This window comes from Taudactylus pleione, unplaced genomic scaffold (genome assembly GCF_031769625.1).
Source record: "Taudactylus pleione unplaced genomic scaffold, aTauple2 ptg001497l, whole genome shotgun sequence".
NCBI classification, from domain to species: domain Eukaryota; kingdom Metazoa; phylum Chordata; class Amphibia; order Anura; family Myobatrachidae; genus Taudactylus; species Taudactylus pleione.
The window spans coordinates 605,675-622,974 of NW_028285895.1; the positions used below are offsets into that span (position 1 = coordinate 605,675).

The 17,300-nt window shown below is 48.3% G+C and overlaps 1 pseudogene; it reads right to left on the reverse strand.

Moving 5' to 3' along the window:
• Positions 1 to 2,412: 2,412 nt before the first annotated feature.
• On the reverse strand, positions 2,413 to 5,156 carry LOC148442466 (uncharacterized; annotated as a pseudogene).
• Between the last annotated feature and the right edge of the window lie 12,144 nt (positions 5,157 to 17,300).

A 17,300-nucleotide genomic window follows, 5' to 3' on the forward strand; every position in this document is an offset into this window, starting at 1 on the left:
CTAGTAAAGGCAATAAGCAATTTAATATCAATTATAATAGGTGATACTAAAATAATGTGAAAAGGGTGTGAAAAACCCATTTTTCACTTTATTTTAGTAAAAATAATGTTAATAAATAGAGCCCACGGAGACAGTAATGGATTTAAAACAGGCCAGCTATTTATTCAAGAAAGTTAATTTATTTATTTAAATATTTTAAATATTGTATGGTGGCTGGAAGGACGGCACTTACACAGAGCAGCCCAACAATGCAAACTCAACAACAAAACACAGCATTGCGGGCGTATTCCGCCCTGAGGATGTCAAAACCTGCACATGAGTATTAATCATAGACCTTCTACCAAACACAACACCATCCTTAGATGGCTTTACTGCCCCCGTAGAGGTGGTACAGTACTTCTCAACACTTAATAGAAGGTAAGCACACCCAATGCACACACACTACACCCGGGCTGATGATAAGCCGTACTTCTCGCCAAAGCAAGGATCTGCCTCAGAGAACCGCAGCCTGCCACCTAACGATACTGGATCAGAACCTCTATACACACCTTCCTATACCTCCTAATATCCTGCCTATACCTTCTAAGGATGACACTAATTTGCGTACGCAGTCATACCGTAAATAAAGACTTAGACGTGGAATCTGTGGTTCCAAAGCACAAGTGTTATTCAGGTAAAAGTTCAGACAGTTACACGCATCTGATCCATACACAATTTAGGCGCAAAAGGAAATAATACAGACCCAAGTACAGTATACGTACGCAGCGCTTCTGGACCCAGAGATAGGCATCAGCAAGAGACCCCTAGTCATACAGCATTCAGCACAAAGACTAAGAATTAGCGTTTCGAGCACACATATTTATACCCCCCCAGAATAAACAGGACAATAGGGAAGTTTGTTGCTGATGTTATTGGTTCCCAGGGGAGAAGCATCTGTTACAGCACATTTAACAGGCTGGTTCAAATAGACTCTCCCTGCCTCTAACAGCTGGGGATCTTTCTCTTCACGCCCCCTGTAACATCCTAACAGTTGTTCATGAAAAATACATTTTGTTGCTTGTAGGCTCTGCGATCCATAACTTGAGTTTGCATGATGCGACCTCCCCACCAATAACACCGGAATGCTGTAAAAAGAATATGCATCAGTACAAAACCAAACACGACTTGCTTAGCATGTATAATACCTTAGTTATCAAATACCTTTATTTATCAGCATTTAAACTAACTGAACCAACTTAAATCATACACTTTAAAGCTTATTGAACCTTATGTGTGAATATGTAATGTGTGGGTATTCAGGGCTTGATATAAGGATGCTAGTTAACTTGGGGCAGATGCGTGCGCATAAAGCTAATTACACAGCGGTTTCATACAAAGTCCTATGCATTCGCTAATATACGACTAGTTAACAGCACACTTGTGAGTATTAATGTGTGTATAAGAAATGATGAAAGATGCAATCGCATGGTGCTAATAGTATCATCGCCACATGTACTAAAATGTGAGTTTATCTAAAATGGCGCTTAGGCGGTCATTCGCAAAATGGCATCTTGCGATCTCATTTCCACAATGGAGTCTTGCGGCCAGTCGCAAGATGGCATCGCTGCGATTGAATTTTAAACTGAACTTGTCTCAGCCAATTATTCAGCTTCGACACACCATACACACTAGACCACCTGACCTATACCAACAAACAAACTTCCAGCAAACAAGACCAAACCGGCCTCCATCAAATGCACCCCATCAGGCCTATAGAGATGTTTATCACGATACCTTATGAAAGGATGTTGAATTACAAAACCTCCCTGAGACAGCATAAATTTCCCTACAGCAGCATTCTTTTTACGAGCCTCGTCCAAAGCCTTAGGAGAACGAGCGCCACGCCACTGCTGCCTAGGGATGATGCAGGACCAAATCACCTTACAGAAAGGCCAAGCACCCATAATGAGGAGGAGGTCTGACACTATGTCAAGCCTTAAATCAAGGGCAATCCTGGAACCAATGTCGTTCCCACCGAGATGTATTACCAGCACTTTGGGGACACCAAATTGCCGTACTGCGGCTATCAATCTGGACTTAAGAGACTCCCAACGTAGACCCCTAAAACCTAACCAGCGAATCCTCGCGGACCCAGGCCATAACAGCTGGTCCTTGGCATGGGAGGCCCTAGCAGCCCAAAATACAAATGAGTGGCCCACGATCCAAACATCCCTAACATCAAATATCAGACCTATAATGGACAGGGAAGGAATATAAAAGAGAAATTAGTAATTTAAAATAGGGTAACGAGAGAAACAGACGGGAACGTAACACAATTTGTTTTAGCAGCCATGAGAAACTGATTCTAACTAGATTCTAAACTAAGCAGTAATTAATGTCTAGTTTGAATATACTAATCAAAAATAACAAACTTTAAACCTATAAAATTAAATTTACATTAAATTTATATTTTATAACCATTTTAATTTTGGCTGCCTAATAAAACATTGAACAAACAAAGTTTTTAAGTTTTGAATCTAAATTAGCATTGGACAACAGTAGAGAACGATAAGGAAAAAACCAGGGAGGGAAGGGGAGGGGGTTGGGTGGAGACAGGAAAAAACAAAACAACTTGGCGAGAGGTAAACCAAAAGCCTGCTGAGGGACTGTATGTTTGGCCGAATTAGTCCATCTAGTCAGGTAAAATAAAATCCCTCAAGACCCCCACTTGTTTAAAACAACAAGTGGCAAGTATTACCCGAGTAGGATGGACAGGGGAGACATAACAAGACAAAACGACAAACATAACGAACAAAAGAACAACATGAACGAGCACATGAGACATAGGCAGACATAACATCGACAAAACGCAACAGTAATTTAGCCCGTGGCCACCGGCCTAACGTAATGCTTATAGCAAGCCGATTTCCAATGCCCCAAAGCCATGATCTGCGGAATCGACAAGCCAGCCGCGGCGGCAGAAGTAGCTGCGCCAAATCTAAAAGAATGGGTACCGAAATCCCCAGGGGAAAGGCCAATGTGAAGCAAACAGCATCTAAAAATGAATTGGAACTGATATTTAGTAAGAGGCGAACCGTCAGCATGAAGCAACCATGCACTGCCAACTACAGGCTGTAACGCCATGTAAAGCTTTGCCAGATGTACTGGGCAAACACGGTCATCCATGCAGGCCTTTAGGGAGACCCAACGGCCACGACCCATTTGATCCGCTTTAGAAAGCCGTATTTTGCACAGCAAAGCCCCCTCCCCAATACTGACATCAGAACTGGACATGGGCGAAACCGGTAATCTAGAAGGGGCAACTAGTTCTGAAATTCGGAAGGCGCCATGAAACGCCATTGAAAATGCTAAACAAAAAAGATTAACCTCAAAAGGAGAAATCACCACATTAGGAACCGCAGCTAGCAACTTAATCAATAGGGGAACATCAATCGGTCTTCGCTTATCGATTGGCCGAGGTGAGGCACGAGCCCAACCCATAAGGACCTTGATAACTGCAAAGCTCTTCGTAAGGTCTGGACACCCTTTCAGTCTTGAAAAGAAAGAAATGCCAGCCAGCATGGCGAAACTACCGCGCGGGACCAACCAGAGACATACATGCTCCAAACAAAAGAAAGCATTGAGCAATGCGTGCTCTCACCTTGGCTTCCGCGATGATGTAGGTAGCTTTCCCATTCGGACCAAGCCTTCTGATAGGCCCGCAACGTAGTTGGGGCAAGGGATTGCTCAGCTAGGCCCTCCATGCCGGCTCGATGACCTGCCAAACATAGTGGGGGCAAGGCTCACCAACTAAACAAGCTTCCGGAGCAAGCGACCTAAACCGATCCCACTGACAACGGGAGAGCACATCAGCAATATTATTGTCCGAGCCCAAAATGTGAATTGCCTTGAACAAAATGTTACATTGTAAACAACGCAGCACTAGCTGCGCGAGCAAGCGCAAAGCCGGCAAGGTAGAGGCACGCTGTTCATTAACCGCGTGAACAACGCCTAGGTTGTTACATCTAAAAACAATATTCCTATCGCGCAACTCAGGAGCCCAAAGTTCCAGCGCCACCATAATGGGAAACAATTCCAGGAGAAGTAGGTCTTTAGTTAAACCCCTGGAAAACCACTCCGCAGGCCATGGGGCAGCGCACCATGACCCTCGGAGGTAACACCCAAAGCCCGACGAGCCGGCTGCGTCAGTAAACAACTGTAACTGATAGCTGGGAACCGGAGGAGGCAACCACAAGCGAACACCATTAAAGTCAGCTAAAAAAAAGAGCCAAAGAGCTAGATCCCTTTTTATTTCAGCAGAGAGCCGAATAAAATGGTGTGCCCTGCGAACACCCGCAGTGGCTCGCTGTAGCTTCCTGGAAAACACCCTACCCATGGGGATCACCCGGCATGAGAAATTGAGCAAACCCAGGAGAGATTGCGCTTGCCGCAATGTCACCTTACCCGCAGCCAGGCAATCCTGAATGGCATGTTTTAATTTTAGAATTTTCTCAGCTGGAAGTCTGCAGCAGCCATCCAAGGTATCGATTTCGATGCCCAAATAGGACAGCCGGGAGACTGGGCCCAAGGTTTTATCGCTGGCAATAGGAACTCCAAAAAAGGAAAAAAGGGCCTGAATGGACTAACAAAAAACTGCAATGAGGGGAATCAGCAGGGCCGACGCACAGAAAGTCATCCAGGTAATGGGCCATGCCCTGCCCCCCGGTACCGGCCTTGACGCACCAATGCAGAAAGGTGCTGAACCTTTTGAAATAGGCACAGGACACGGAACACCCCATAGGCAAGCACTTGTCTTTGTACTAGTATCCGTCGTCCAATCGAAAACCCATGTACCTGAACGATTCCGGGTACAGGGGCAACAATCGAAAAGCCGATTCAACATCCACCTTTCCCATCAATGCGCCGGGTCCGTGAGCCCTAACTAGCTCAAGCGCCTCATTAAAAGACTGATAAGACACCGAGCAAAGCTCCGGCGGAATGGCATCATTAACTGAACAGCCAGGCGGGCAAGACAGATGCTGAATGAGCCTAAAAGCACCCGGCGTCTTCTTAGGGAACACCCCAATGGAGGACAACACCAAGTCAGCTATAGGTGGCATGAGAAAAGGACCAATGATGTGACCAAGCCGCACCTCTTTAAGGACTTTGGCCTTCATTCAGAGGCGGCCGTACGGTCTACGACCGCACGGTCGCCTCGATGTTTGTCAAGTGCGCATGCGCACGAGGGAGCCGGCTCCTTCGTGCGCATGCGTGAGACCCGCTACGACCGACAGTGCCGGTCGTAGCGGGTCTCTTTCCAAAGGGGGCGAGCTGTCGATGTTGATTGACAGCTCGCCCCGTTTGGAAGGCGTGCCGGGGGGGTGGCAGCCCAAACGGAGGCGTTCCCATGGGAACGCCTGCCGTTTGGGGGAGGCCCCACTGACATCACTAGTGATGTCAGTGGAGAGCTTCCGGCTCAGACAGAGCCAGAAGCTCTCCGGGGCTTACGACAAGTGAGACCCTACCTTAGGGTCTCGTCGTAAGCCCCAATGGTCGCGATGGTCTCTGACCATCGCGACCATCACCCTAGCGGTCGTTAGAGCTGTGGGTGTAAACCCACAGCCTAACAACCGAAACAGAGGCGGGAGGTCAGGTTGCAAGCGGCCGCCCAGTTTCTGAGCGACCGCTTGCATCCTCCGACCGCCTCTGAATGAGGCCCTTTGTCCCTAACGATGTGCGGCAGCTCTATTGCAGATCAAAGGTTCCACAGCGAACCCACAGGCACAACTGAAGCTACCGGCACACGAAAACCAAACTTAAAACCTTCAATCAAAAACTACGCCGCAACTGCGTCAGGGTACCATGCAAGCCATTTGGCCATGGCATCAAGGTTAACAGGGGAGAAAGCTTTAACTAGCAGGCCTGGGGACGGCAGGCTTTCTGGGGGCCGGAGGAGCGCCAGGTTTCAAGCAGCCGGAAGCTGGGTGGGCGTCGCCGCATTTGCTACAGAGGTGGCAAAAACGACACCTCTGTCCAAACGAACACTGTGTTGAGTTAAATGCGAAGCACTTACCCTTACTATGGTTGGACGAGCCCGGCCGGCTAGCGCCTAATTTTCTTCGTGGGCCAACCACAGCCGGAGAAGATTTGGGTCCCTGTGTGACGTCAAGCCAGACCTCGACATCCTTGCACCCAAAATCAATAATGTGCAGCCGGTCCTGCTTACGACGAAATTCTTCGTCGTAAACGCGCCAAGCAGCCCCTCGCCCGGACCTTTGCATATTATGGATAAGGTGAAAGTACTGAACGATATTGGGGTGTTCTGCAGGGCGGGTTTCCAAATAGCAGGCAGAGAAGACGAATATCCCAGCCTGCCAATTAGAATAAGTCTGGAAAGCTTCCAAACCAATACCGCCTTTGCGCTTAGTGGCTCGCAACTCCTTGCGCATGTTATCTGTAAGGGAGAATACATCCACATAACGTCCCTTCCTTATCCTGTCTTTAACGCACGCGCGGAGGCCCCGCAGAACCGCGGTGTTTGTGCAAACGTACAACCCCTGCGTCAGCACTGTCAGCGGGTGCCTTGTCATCACGCGGGGCGTGGCAAATATGCCGAGGCTTATGCAAGCGCCTGTCGGCCTCAATCCTGGCGAACTTAGCTGCACGTTTGCACGCCTTGCGAGATTTCTGGGAGGGGCTATTGTCACCGGAGTCGTCAGATGTAGAATAACTTACGTCGCTAAACGTAGAATAGGAACTAGACGAACACTCACCAACCTTTCCCGCTGTGGGATCAGCACGGCTACCGGATTGATGAGAACCAGAAGCCACCTCGTCGCCAGCATCCCATGAGGGGTCAACGGAACCTGCAAGAGATGTAGAAAGGCCATCCGGGGCCAGGGAAGGTTGTGGGACCCCAACTGCCAGAGGTCCACCAGGAGGACCCACCCCTGAAACGCCATCAGGCATGCGGACATCTGAAGCATCATACATCCGTGTCAGCGCAGCTTGTGACGTGGATGCAACAGCCGGGGGAGCGACCGGGGTACTTGGCACTGCTTGCCCATTGGTAGATAGCATGGCCGCAAACATTGGGGCCAAGGTGATGGCCATATTAACAAAAAGCCCCATTATAGCATTGGGGTCAAATGCAGGGGACACATGTTGGCCAGCTGACAGCAAAGGGGAGGGAGCAACCATGCCAGTAACAGGAGGCAGAGGGCCAGGGACAGTGGCAGACACAGGAGGCCCAGCATGCATAGATGCAGCCCCAGGCAGTACAGGAGGGGCTGCATCACTGGAAACCATAGGCCCCGCCCCCCCGGCCGAGTTCTAAAATGGCTGCCGCTCACAGGAGAGGTAGCGTCATCCGCGCTACCTCCGCGAGCAGCCGGGGAACGACCCGCAGCACGGCCAGGGACAACAGGTAAGGGGTCACTGCTCCTACTCTCAGAGCGCCGGGTCCGTCGCCGGGCAACGCGCACACTCCGGGCGCGGCTATGTGAGCCCGCGATGCGTGCCGTACGGCGGGAGCAGCCGCAGGGCCCACTAATGCTGCCGAGCCCTGAGGCAATACACTGGGGTCCGATCCAGCAGCCGCTGGAGCGGGAGAGAAACGGGCAGGGGGATGAGTGGAGCGGCGCGGGTGGTCCATGGTGCAGCTCAGTCACAGCACTAGTGACACAGGGAAGCTGCACAGGGAAGCCGCACAGGGGAGCTGGCTCAGGCGCAGGGACACAGGGAGAGAAGAGCAGATAGATGAGATATAGAGAAGAGAGGGACAGAGAGAGAATTAAAGGAAAATATAAATAAAGACTTCAGCAAGGTGAAAGTGGAATAGAATAAGAGTATGTTTGTGCGCACAGTACATGACCCAAACGATACAGGAAAGAGGCCTCAGGCTTGTAAGCCTGGCCTTACATAAGCTCTGTCCCTACTCCACCCACTAAGGATTTAATAGGTTGGCACCCAACCCCATGATCACTACCCCTGGCCAAAGCCCAGCCTCCTGGTTTAAGTCACTCCTGTCTTATTCAAGCCCTCCGTTATTCATAGGTGAAAAAGATTTGCCTCTGAATAGTAGGAGAAAAGAAGTGCACATTTTTACATTTTGGGGAGCAAAGGTGAGGAAACCACTCAGAACCCTGGGGACAGCCCCCCAAAGGACAACTGCGTAAAAAATTCCTGGAAAAAACTTCAAAAAAGTACTTTGAATTTGGGGGCGAATAAGCACAAAGTGGGGGACAAGTTCGAAAGCTAGCAAAATAAGGTTCTGGGGGTGCACTAAGAAGGGGTCAAGTTTTTGGGATTGCAGGTGCTTTTAAAAGGGAGGAATTTCACTTTTCTTAAAACTACACTTTAGAGACATTATAAGATGCTAGCACCCATTTTTAGGTACCCCAAATTTGACTTCTGTTCTCCATAAAAAACTGCTTAATGCCTTTCTTCACCACTTGTGCAAAGACCCTAATTAGAGGCAATTGTTCGAACTTAAGTACCCCAAATTTTTTTATTAGGACTAATCAGGCACTTCTACATTGATCCCCAATGCTTTTGCATCTTTTTGAGGTTCAGGCTGATTTCCCCGATTCAGACACCACTTTGGGACTGTTCTGACTTTGCGTGTCGCTGTTTTCGCGTCTTTTGGAATTGAATAGAGCGAATAGCGGGTACGCGCACGATAAGTTTCCTCGGCTAAAATACGCGATGTAGGCGAAAAGTCCAGCATGCAAAACTTTATCGCAAGTGTGAAACTAATTTAATACTGCCCATTAACACAACACTGTCAAGAAATGCTAAACACAGTTTAGATGAGTATGGGTGTCCAGCAGGATAAACCCCAATTTTCATTATCCTGACACCCCAATATCATTACAGTAAAATCCAGCAGCAGACATAAAAAAGAACATAAGAACATACTGTAAGAACAGGTGTGACCAGGGGCGCCAAGAAGAGGGGGGAGCGGGTACAAATTACCCGGGCCCGTGTTTGCTGGAGGGACCCGGCGGGGGCCCGGGTCCGGCAACGCCTCCCCTCCCTTCTACATCACAGCAGCCCAGCACAGACTGCTGTGTGCTGGGCTGCAGTGGGAGACTGCACGCAGCTGCTAAGCAGCAGCTGGAGCAGTCTTCTATGCCTGATTGCACCCCCCATTGGCTGTGCGCTGGGCTGAGGGACTCACAGCACCCCCCTCCCAGTGCGCAGCATCGCGGCGATGCTATAATGTTTTTTTTGTGTTTATTTTCTGAAGGGGGCGTGGCCACGCCTCCCGCGATTAGGTCACGCCCCCTGTCACCCGTGCCCGGCGCGGCTCTTGGCGGCCCTGGGTGTGACCGGATGGCTTCCAGCCCGGACTCCCGATCACAGGTCCACACTTGACCTTGGGGTATCAGGGACTCCCGCTTACCGTCAGTGATCGCCTGTCACTGACTCCGCCCACTGCGCTGTGGGCATGTAACGATGCTGCCACCACCGAGCCCCTCCTATCGGCACTTGGAACCGCTTTCGAATAACCAGGCTCCTACCTCGGCACCTGGAGCCGCTTCTGCGTTTGACTAGCTGCAGCCACACCCCCTGATTGATGTCGGCTGATTTGTCCTGATCCCTTGCAATGGACCAGGCCTGCACGGTAGCTGGCAGTGGGCATGAACTTGGAGACGCGGAGCTCCACCCAGAACAGCCGGAGAACGGAATAGCGTTTGGTGCAATTCTGTTGGTCGCAGGATTGAGATGCAATTGTAGTCAGGCAAGTTGTTTATTGCTCAAAGACCTTCCTGCAAGTTGAAGGGGTACATCAGCATACAGGAATCTTATCAAACAGCAGTTCTTCTCCACAAAGGATTTACAGGGATGTACAATTTTACCAGGCACGAAGCCTTCTTTTATGCTACTCCAATACACCTTACCACAGGGGTTAGTCTGCCCTGGGTTCCTCTTATCCAATAAGGCTATCTCACAAAACATAAATAAATACTTCTTACATTTCACAGAAATTAAATCCATTTCCTCGATACCACCCAAAAACATTTGGCTTTCCTAAGCACAAACTGAGTTAGCATGTACTGTTTCTGAAAAGGTAAATATAATGCAAATTTCTATTGCATTCGTCCTTTCACATGTCTATGACTAAAACCAGTTTTGGATTTCGGAGTCTTAACACCTTCTAAGTTCTTACACTAAACAGAAGCTTCCTAAACACAAACAAGTAGTTTTTACCAAACTTGCTGGGTATTGTCCATAGAGACAAACTGGAGACCTCTGCATTGCGTTTCAAAGAAAGTGCTGTAAACGAAGGTTTGGTCACTACATCAGGATAATTAACATGTCACTAGGAGGTGAGAGTGTCTCAAAACCATTTGACTTAAATGTTACAGCCTTCTAAAACAGAATAACTTATACATTCCTTATAAGTGCATAGGCTAAACATTTAAAAAGTTCATTTCCACAACTGCGCACAGCACATTGAATATGACATGTTCAAACAAATTACATATACATTCACAGTACGTGGTGCACTGCGCCTAGGGGTCCTTTTAAAAATTGTGCCGGGCATGAGGGTTAATCTCTTCGGTGCCGTGGCAGCCATTTTAATCACGTGTGGTCAGCCTCCGGCCACAAGAGGGAACATAAAAGGCAAATGGACAGAGGACAGATGTGAGACAAAAGGTAAAGAGGACTCTACTCGTGATCAGTGGCATCCCTTCCCGGTTCAGGGAGGGTTGTAGTGTGTGCAGTGAAGCTGTGCACCAATAAAAAGGGGCATGGCCTCGCTGGCAGGAGATTTTAGTCACTCTGAGGGTCCAGGAGGTGCGGGGGGGCACCGGGGACCAATCTGTGTGCAGTGGCGACTCCCTCACTGTGTCAGGAGCCGATTGCTGCATGCAGGGCCGTAGCTAGGGTAGTGCGGCCGGTGCCATCGCACAGGGCACCCCAGGTCAGGGGGCGCTGTTTGGGACTGTCAAATTTCTGTTTATTATCATTCTCACTTGTAGCTTCCTCTTATTTCAAGTCCAGCATCTCCTGGCCTCCCCTATCTCTTCCCTGGCCCTTCCCCATCATGCTGTTCCCCTTTGTTTGGGTGCAATATGTCCCTTTGAAAAATGAGGGGGGCGCCAATGCTCTTTCTGGCATAGGGCACCAAAAAGTCTAGTTACGGCTCTGGCTGCATGTAATGCTACAATGCAGCATCTGACTACTGTCACTGAGGAGGAGTCGGCACTTTGGTGTCACCCCTCGGTGGGTGACACCTGGGTGCAGCCCGCACCCTCCGCACCCCCCTTGTGACGCCACTGCTTGTGATCATTTACAGTATAGAGGGCGGGTAAGAGAGAAAGTAGTATCAAGTGTGATCTGGAAGTGCCAGTGTCAATGTTGGAAGTGTTTTAGGTCATGATAGGGGTAGCAAACCTGGATTGAAGGGACCAGGGCATATTAAGGCAAGATCATGATTTTAGAGGGGGCAGAGGGCCTGATTCAGAGCCGGACGCTCTGACAAGAGCGCTCGCTCTGAATCAGGGACCTCCTACCTAAAATTGGAGCGGCCTCCTGGCCACCCACAGCTATGCGAGCGGCCAAAAAGATGGTCGCGATGGTCAAGATCATCGGGCTTGCGACGAGACCCTGCGGTAGGGTCTCGCTGCCGCAAGCCCAGGAGTGCTTTTGGCTCTATCAGAGCCAAAAGCACTCCCACTGACATCACAAGTGATGTCAGTGGGGCCGGCCCCAGACGGTAGGCGTTCCCATGGGAACGCCTCCGTCTGGGCAGCAACGCCCCCGGCACGCCCACCAAAGGGGGCGTGCTGTCACTCACCATCGACAGCACGCCCCCTTTGGTGCGAGACCCATCGCTATGCGGGTCTCGCGCATGCGCACGACGGAGCTCCCTCCGTCATGTGCATGCACACTAGGGCACCATCGACCCGCTTGCAAACGCTCAGCGCTCGCGAGCGGGTCTGAATCAGGCCCAGAGTTGCTGGAATGACCAGTCCTTGGAGGTACAGGAATTGTGAAGGAGTGGGATAGATTATGGTACAGGTGGAGCAGAGGCTCTCTTTAAAATGGAAATATCCCAGTGGCTAAAGATATTAATTTATAGGTTATTTGGAGTCCTCCTACCAAAGAAAACACAATTAAAGAGCGTTCAGTAGTAATCATTCATACTCATAATATTCCATGAAAATATTATATAAATATATATAACTGTGAAGTTCAAGAACAATTTTATTCATACATCATTGTAGAGATATGGATATATTAGGACATAATTCCGGAGATGTACTAAGCTCTGGAAAGTGATAAATTGGAAAGTTATAAATTACCAGCCACTCAGCTCATAACTGTCATCTTACAGGCTGTTTGAAAAATGATAGGAGCTGATTGGTTGGTAGTTTATCAATCTCAAATTTATCACTTTCCAGAACTTACTACATCTGCCCCATTGTGAGTTATGTTTTTCTTTTCATGTTATAAGTCTGCCCCACACAGATCAATAGAATATAAATTCCGCTCAGGACCTTGAGATGAGGGTCTGGTGTAGTTTATTAGAATGTATATCTCTAAGGATTTCCTGTGACCAAGAAAAGCGATTAACTGAAAAGGGATTTGTAAATAATGACTTTTGTCTTTGATCGTATATACGAGAGTGGTTCAATAAATAAGGTGACAAGACCTCTCATTGCGTAAATTGATTAGACTCATACAAATACATAATTGTTATCCTTTATATGGCACCACAAGTTTTCCGCAGCGCCTTACACTGTATTTAAACAAATAAGTGAACAAGAAACCAGTGACTTACAGTACAATACAATGCAGGACAAGGACATGGTTTATACACATTGCTGCATTAGCGATTTTTAACACTTAAAAAATAAGCAGCAGGGTGTAAGCAACAAAGTGTTAGGTGCCCTTGTGAAGAGTAAGGAAGGAATATATGAAATATAAGTAAGGAGAAGCACATGAGGGAAGAGGCCCAGGCTCATGAGAGATTACATTTTAAAAGGGAGGGGCAGACAAACAGGAGTGACACAGATGGGGTATACAGGGAGAAAGGAGCATGTAGCAGCAGGTTAGGGTGAGAGCTGGAATGAAGTAATGGGTCTTGAAAGCCCATTTGAAAGTTTGTAGAGAAGTGGAAAGTCTGATAGGGAGAGGGAGAGAGTTCCAGTGATAGGAAGCAGCATGGGCAAAATCTTGGAGGTTGGAGTGGGAGGAAGTAATCAGTTGGCAGCAGAGGCAATAGTATGGCCTTAGGGGGTCATTCAGACCTGCTCGCGAGCGGCAGTACGCTCGCAAGCGGGGCGATGCTCCCCACTGGGCATGCGCAAGACGGAAGGAGCTCCGTCGTGCGCATGCGCGAGACCCGGCGAGCGACGGGCTTTCCATCGCTCCGGGTCTCGCACCAAAGGGGGCGTGCTGTCGAAGTTGATTGACAGCACGCCCCCTTTGGTGGGCGTGCCATGGGCGTGGCTGCCAGACGGAGGCATTCCCATGGGAACGCCTACCGTCGGAAGCCGGCCCCACTGACATCACTAGTGATGTCAGTGGGAGTGATTTTGGCTCTGATAGAGCCAAAATCACTCCAGGGCTTGTGGCAGGGAGACCCTACCGCAGGGTCTCCGTCGCAAGTCCGATGGTCGCGATGGTCAAGACCATCGCGACCATCTTTTTGGCCGCTCGCATATGCTGTGGGTGGTCACCCACAGCTATACGAGCGGCCAGGAGGCCGCTCCATTTTCATGGAAGAGGGCCCTGATTCAGAGCGAGCGTTCTGCTCAGAGCGTTCAGCTCTGAATCAGGACCTTAGTACAGATTATTTTTCCACTTAGTCCCCATATTTGTCTAAGCATTTGTTCCAGTGGTACACCAAGGCATCTATACCGCCATATAAGAAATCAGTGTCAAGTGCCAGAAGTCACAACATGATGGCTTGCTGAACTTCACCATCGATTTCGAGTTGCCTACCACCCAGGTGCTTCTTCAATGGTCCAAAGCGGTGAAAATCACTTGGTGCCAGGACAGGGTTGTAAGGAGGATGTTCCAGTATCTCCCAATAGTAGCGTCGTAACAACTCAAACTCACACAGCTGTCACAGTATCTCCCTTGGTGAGGAAATAAACAAGAAGCATGCCCTTGTGGTCCCAAGACACGGTCACCATGACCTTCTTTGCTGATAAGAGTTGTTTTGAATTTCTTTGATGGTGGGAACGATGTATGTTTCCATGTCATGAATGCTGTCTCCAGTGTCACATGATGCACCCATGTTTCATTGCCTAAAACAATATGCTGCAGGAACTGCACTCCCTCCTCATTGCACCATGTCAACTGCATGAGAGACAACTCCATCCTATTGGTTTTGTGAACTTCTGTGAGTTGCTTTGTTACCCAGCGTGAACACTTTTTCCTGTACCCCAGTTGCTCATGAACGATGCTGTGCACAGTACCCACTGAGATGTTCAGCTTGCCAGCAAAATCACTAACTCAAATGCGTCTGTTCTCCTGATTTAGGGCTTCAATGCAGCACAAATTGTCATCTGTGGTGGACGTGCTTGGCCGGCCAGATCACTGTTCATCTTGAACATCTGTCCTGCCGTTATCAAAGGCAGTGCACCAAATTCTAATCTGTTTCTGTGACATGACGTTATCACCGTACACCTCAACAAGTGGGCGATGATTTTGAGCTGCTGATATGCCCTTTAGACGAAGAAATGTAATCACACCACAGACTTCAATGTTTGACCATGTTTCCGCCAGCCCCGCATCTTACAACTGATGTTGGGACCTAATGGCTGTAAGGGGAAGCAATTGTCTACTTGCTCTTGTCATGCCTGAGGGTTGGTTTGGGTTGGAACAGGCGTGGGAGGCTGAAGAAGAGTTTTGAGAGGCGTGAAGGAGCTTAGGTGGCTTGAGCCAAGACTTCCTTATGTATTGATATGAGGAGGTAGAGATACGGCAGTGGAATGGAACTGGATATGTAATACTGGATGAATGGGCAGAATCGGATTGGGACTGATGATGCTGGATTGAGAGCTGGATTGGTTTGAGACTGATGTTGATGATTTGAAGAATTTGATGAATTTGAATCCGATGTTGATGAATTGAAGAACTTTATTGATATGAGTCCAATGTTGATGAACTTGATTGGTTAGTACCGATGTTGATGAATTGAAGAACTTAACTGATAAGAGTCCAATGTTGGAAGCATGGGATGAGACTGATGGTTGGAGGTATTGGCTGGAACTGATGGCGCTTGTAAAAACAAGTCTCAGTGGTAAAACCAGACTGAGTGCAAGATGATATAGGACACTTGTTTACCAGATATAGGAACCAGATATAATGGACTGGGAGAGTTCAGATAAAAAGCAACTGGGAGCTCAGCAGAGAGCTGTGACTTCAGCGACGTTGTACTGGCAACAGAGACCAGTCAAGAAATGGAATTTATAGGGGTGGATCCCCAGGGATTGGTTACTGCAATCAGCTGGTCTGGGAGCAGCGCTTTGAGTGGAGAAAGCGTGTCAGGTGACAGAGTCCAACGTGGCTGCGCCCATACTGTGGTTTAAGAGGGAACTCTGGTGTGCAACCTGTGTGCCATCATGCTGGGAAGACACGCTGTGAGCAAGGAGCTGTGGAGAGCCATCTCCATGCTCAGTGACAGGACACTGAGCAGACGGGGCAGGAGCAGCACAGACAGACCTGTACCCCAGTTGCTCATGTATAGTTTTGGAGAAATGAGGTATCTAACTATTCTCACCTGATATTGCAGTCATCTGTGCACTTATATAATAGCTTAAATAATGGAGATCAATGTGAACATACCATATTTTATGTAGTTAATACCTAAGAGAAATTATGGGGCGGGGGGTTGGGTGGTGATTGTGGCGGTGGGAGGGGATTGCACAGGGGATAAAAAGGTGTAGAAATCTTTTGTTCTACAGTATGTCAGACTTGGAGGATAACCCTTATCTCATATATAATTTCTAGCGCGTACACACTAGCCGATATAATGTATGATTGAACTATATCGTAATCGTTCATTATATCAGCCAGTGTGTATGCCGTCAACGACCATCGATGCGTGCTCCCGCTGGTCGTTGACGACATTGTTCATCGCCCTAACCTGCAGTCCAACCTGACAATATCGTCAGGTTGTGCAGGATTCGAGGATGAGAGATAAGTGTGTGTGCTCCATGCCATTAACGACATTGAGCACACCACTGCCTGGAAAACACTAAAAGATATCGCTCAGTGAGGATATCGTTTAGTGTGTACGCTATAACTGTTATTTATTGCTAGAGCCAGATGGAGGCCAGATAACTGCGTGGTAGTTTTTGTCGCTGAATCTGCGCAATTGTGATAGAGTGTTTGGGAACCTTTGGCCCATTGTTTCCAAAAGTGGTGGCAGTTAAAGAGAGTTGTATGGTACAACAGGCAGAGTGATAGATATTCATTAAATTATCTTCGGCTCTACCCTTGCTATATCAAGACTGGGGGATCTACGCGATCGCAGTCTGGACGCTAGGGTAGTACCAGTCAGGGCCTATATTACCGGCTCTGACCATAGTGAGAGTGTAAACTCAGGGATACCTACTGGGGTCCCTGATAATCATAATAAAATGGACAGTATGAATTACCACCTACTAAACAACATTCTAGGATATCTCTAATAAACAATGCACTATCCCACATGTAGGTTTCTTATTACTTGTGTAATTATCCATTAACACCGATGCTTTTTTTTTCATACAAAAAAAAAAGGTACCCATACTAAAAAAGAGGTATCGTTATTCACCTAAAGTTACAAGCTGATACAAGATGTATACTAGTTTCCACGCTTTGGATAAGCTTATTTTACTTATCTCTAAAATTATTTCGCCAATTACTTCTTGTTTCTGGAACTAGTTCTAAAGTTCCGGTACACACTAGATGATGTCCAGTGAGTAACGACCTCATAAGCGTCGGGACCCGGCGAGGTGCCGCCACAGTGACGGTGGGGGTGATGCTACATTCGGCGGCATGGCACTCGCTGGCGATGTCGCCCACCAGACCTGCATGCAGGTCCAACGGGCGATGTCGCTGACGACGCACGGGAGCGCACATCATAAGTGACATAGCGGGTACACACTAGACGATGTGCCCGATATGTTGTCCGATCTAGTTGGATTGGACAACATATCGTCTAGTGTGTACCCGGCGTATGAATTAAAAACTAGATTAAAAACAAAAGTACCCCTGAGAACCACCATAAAAAAGTGCTTTCCATCACACTTAGGGCTCTATTTACTACAATCCGAATTTGTAATGCAGATTGTAGTGTGATATTACTG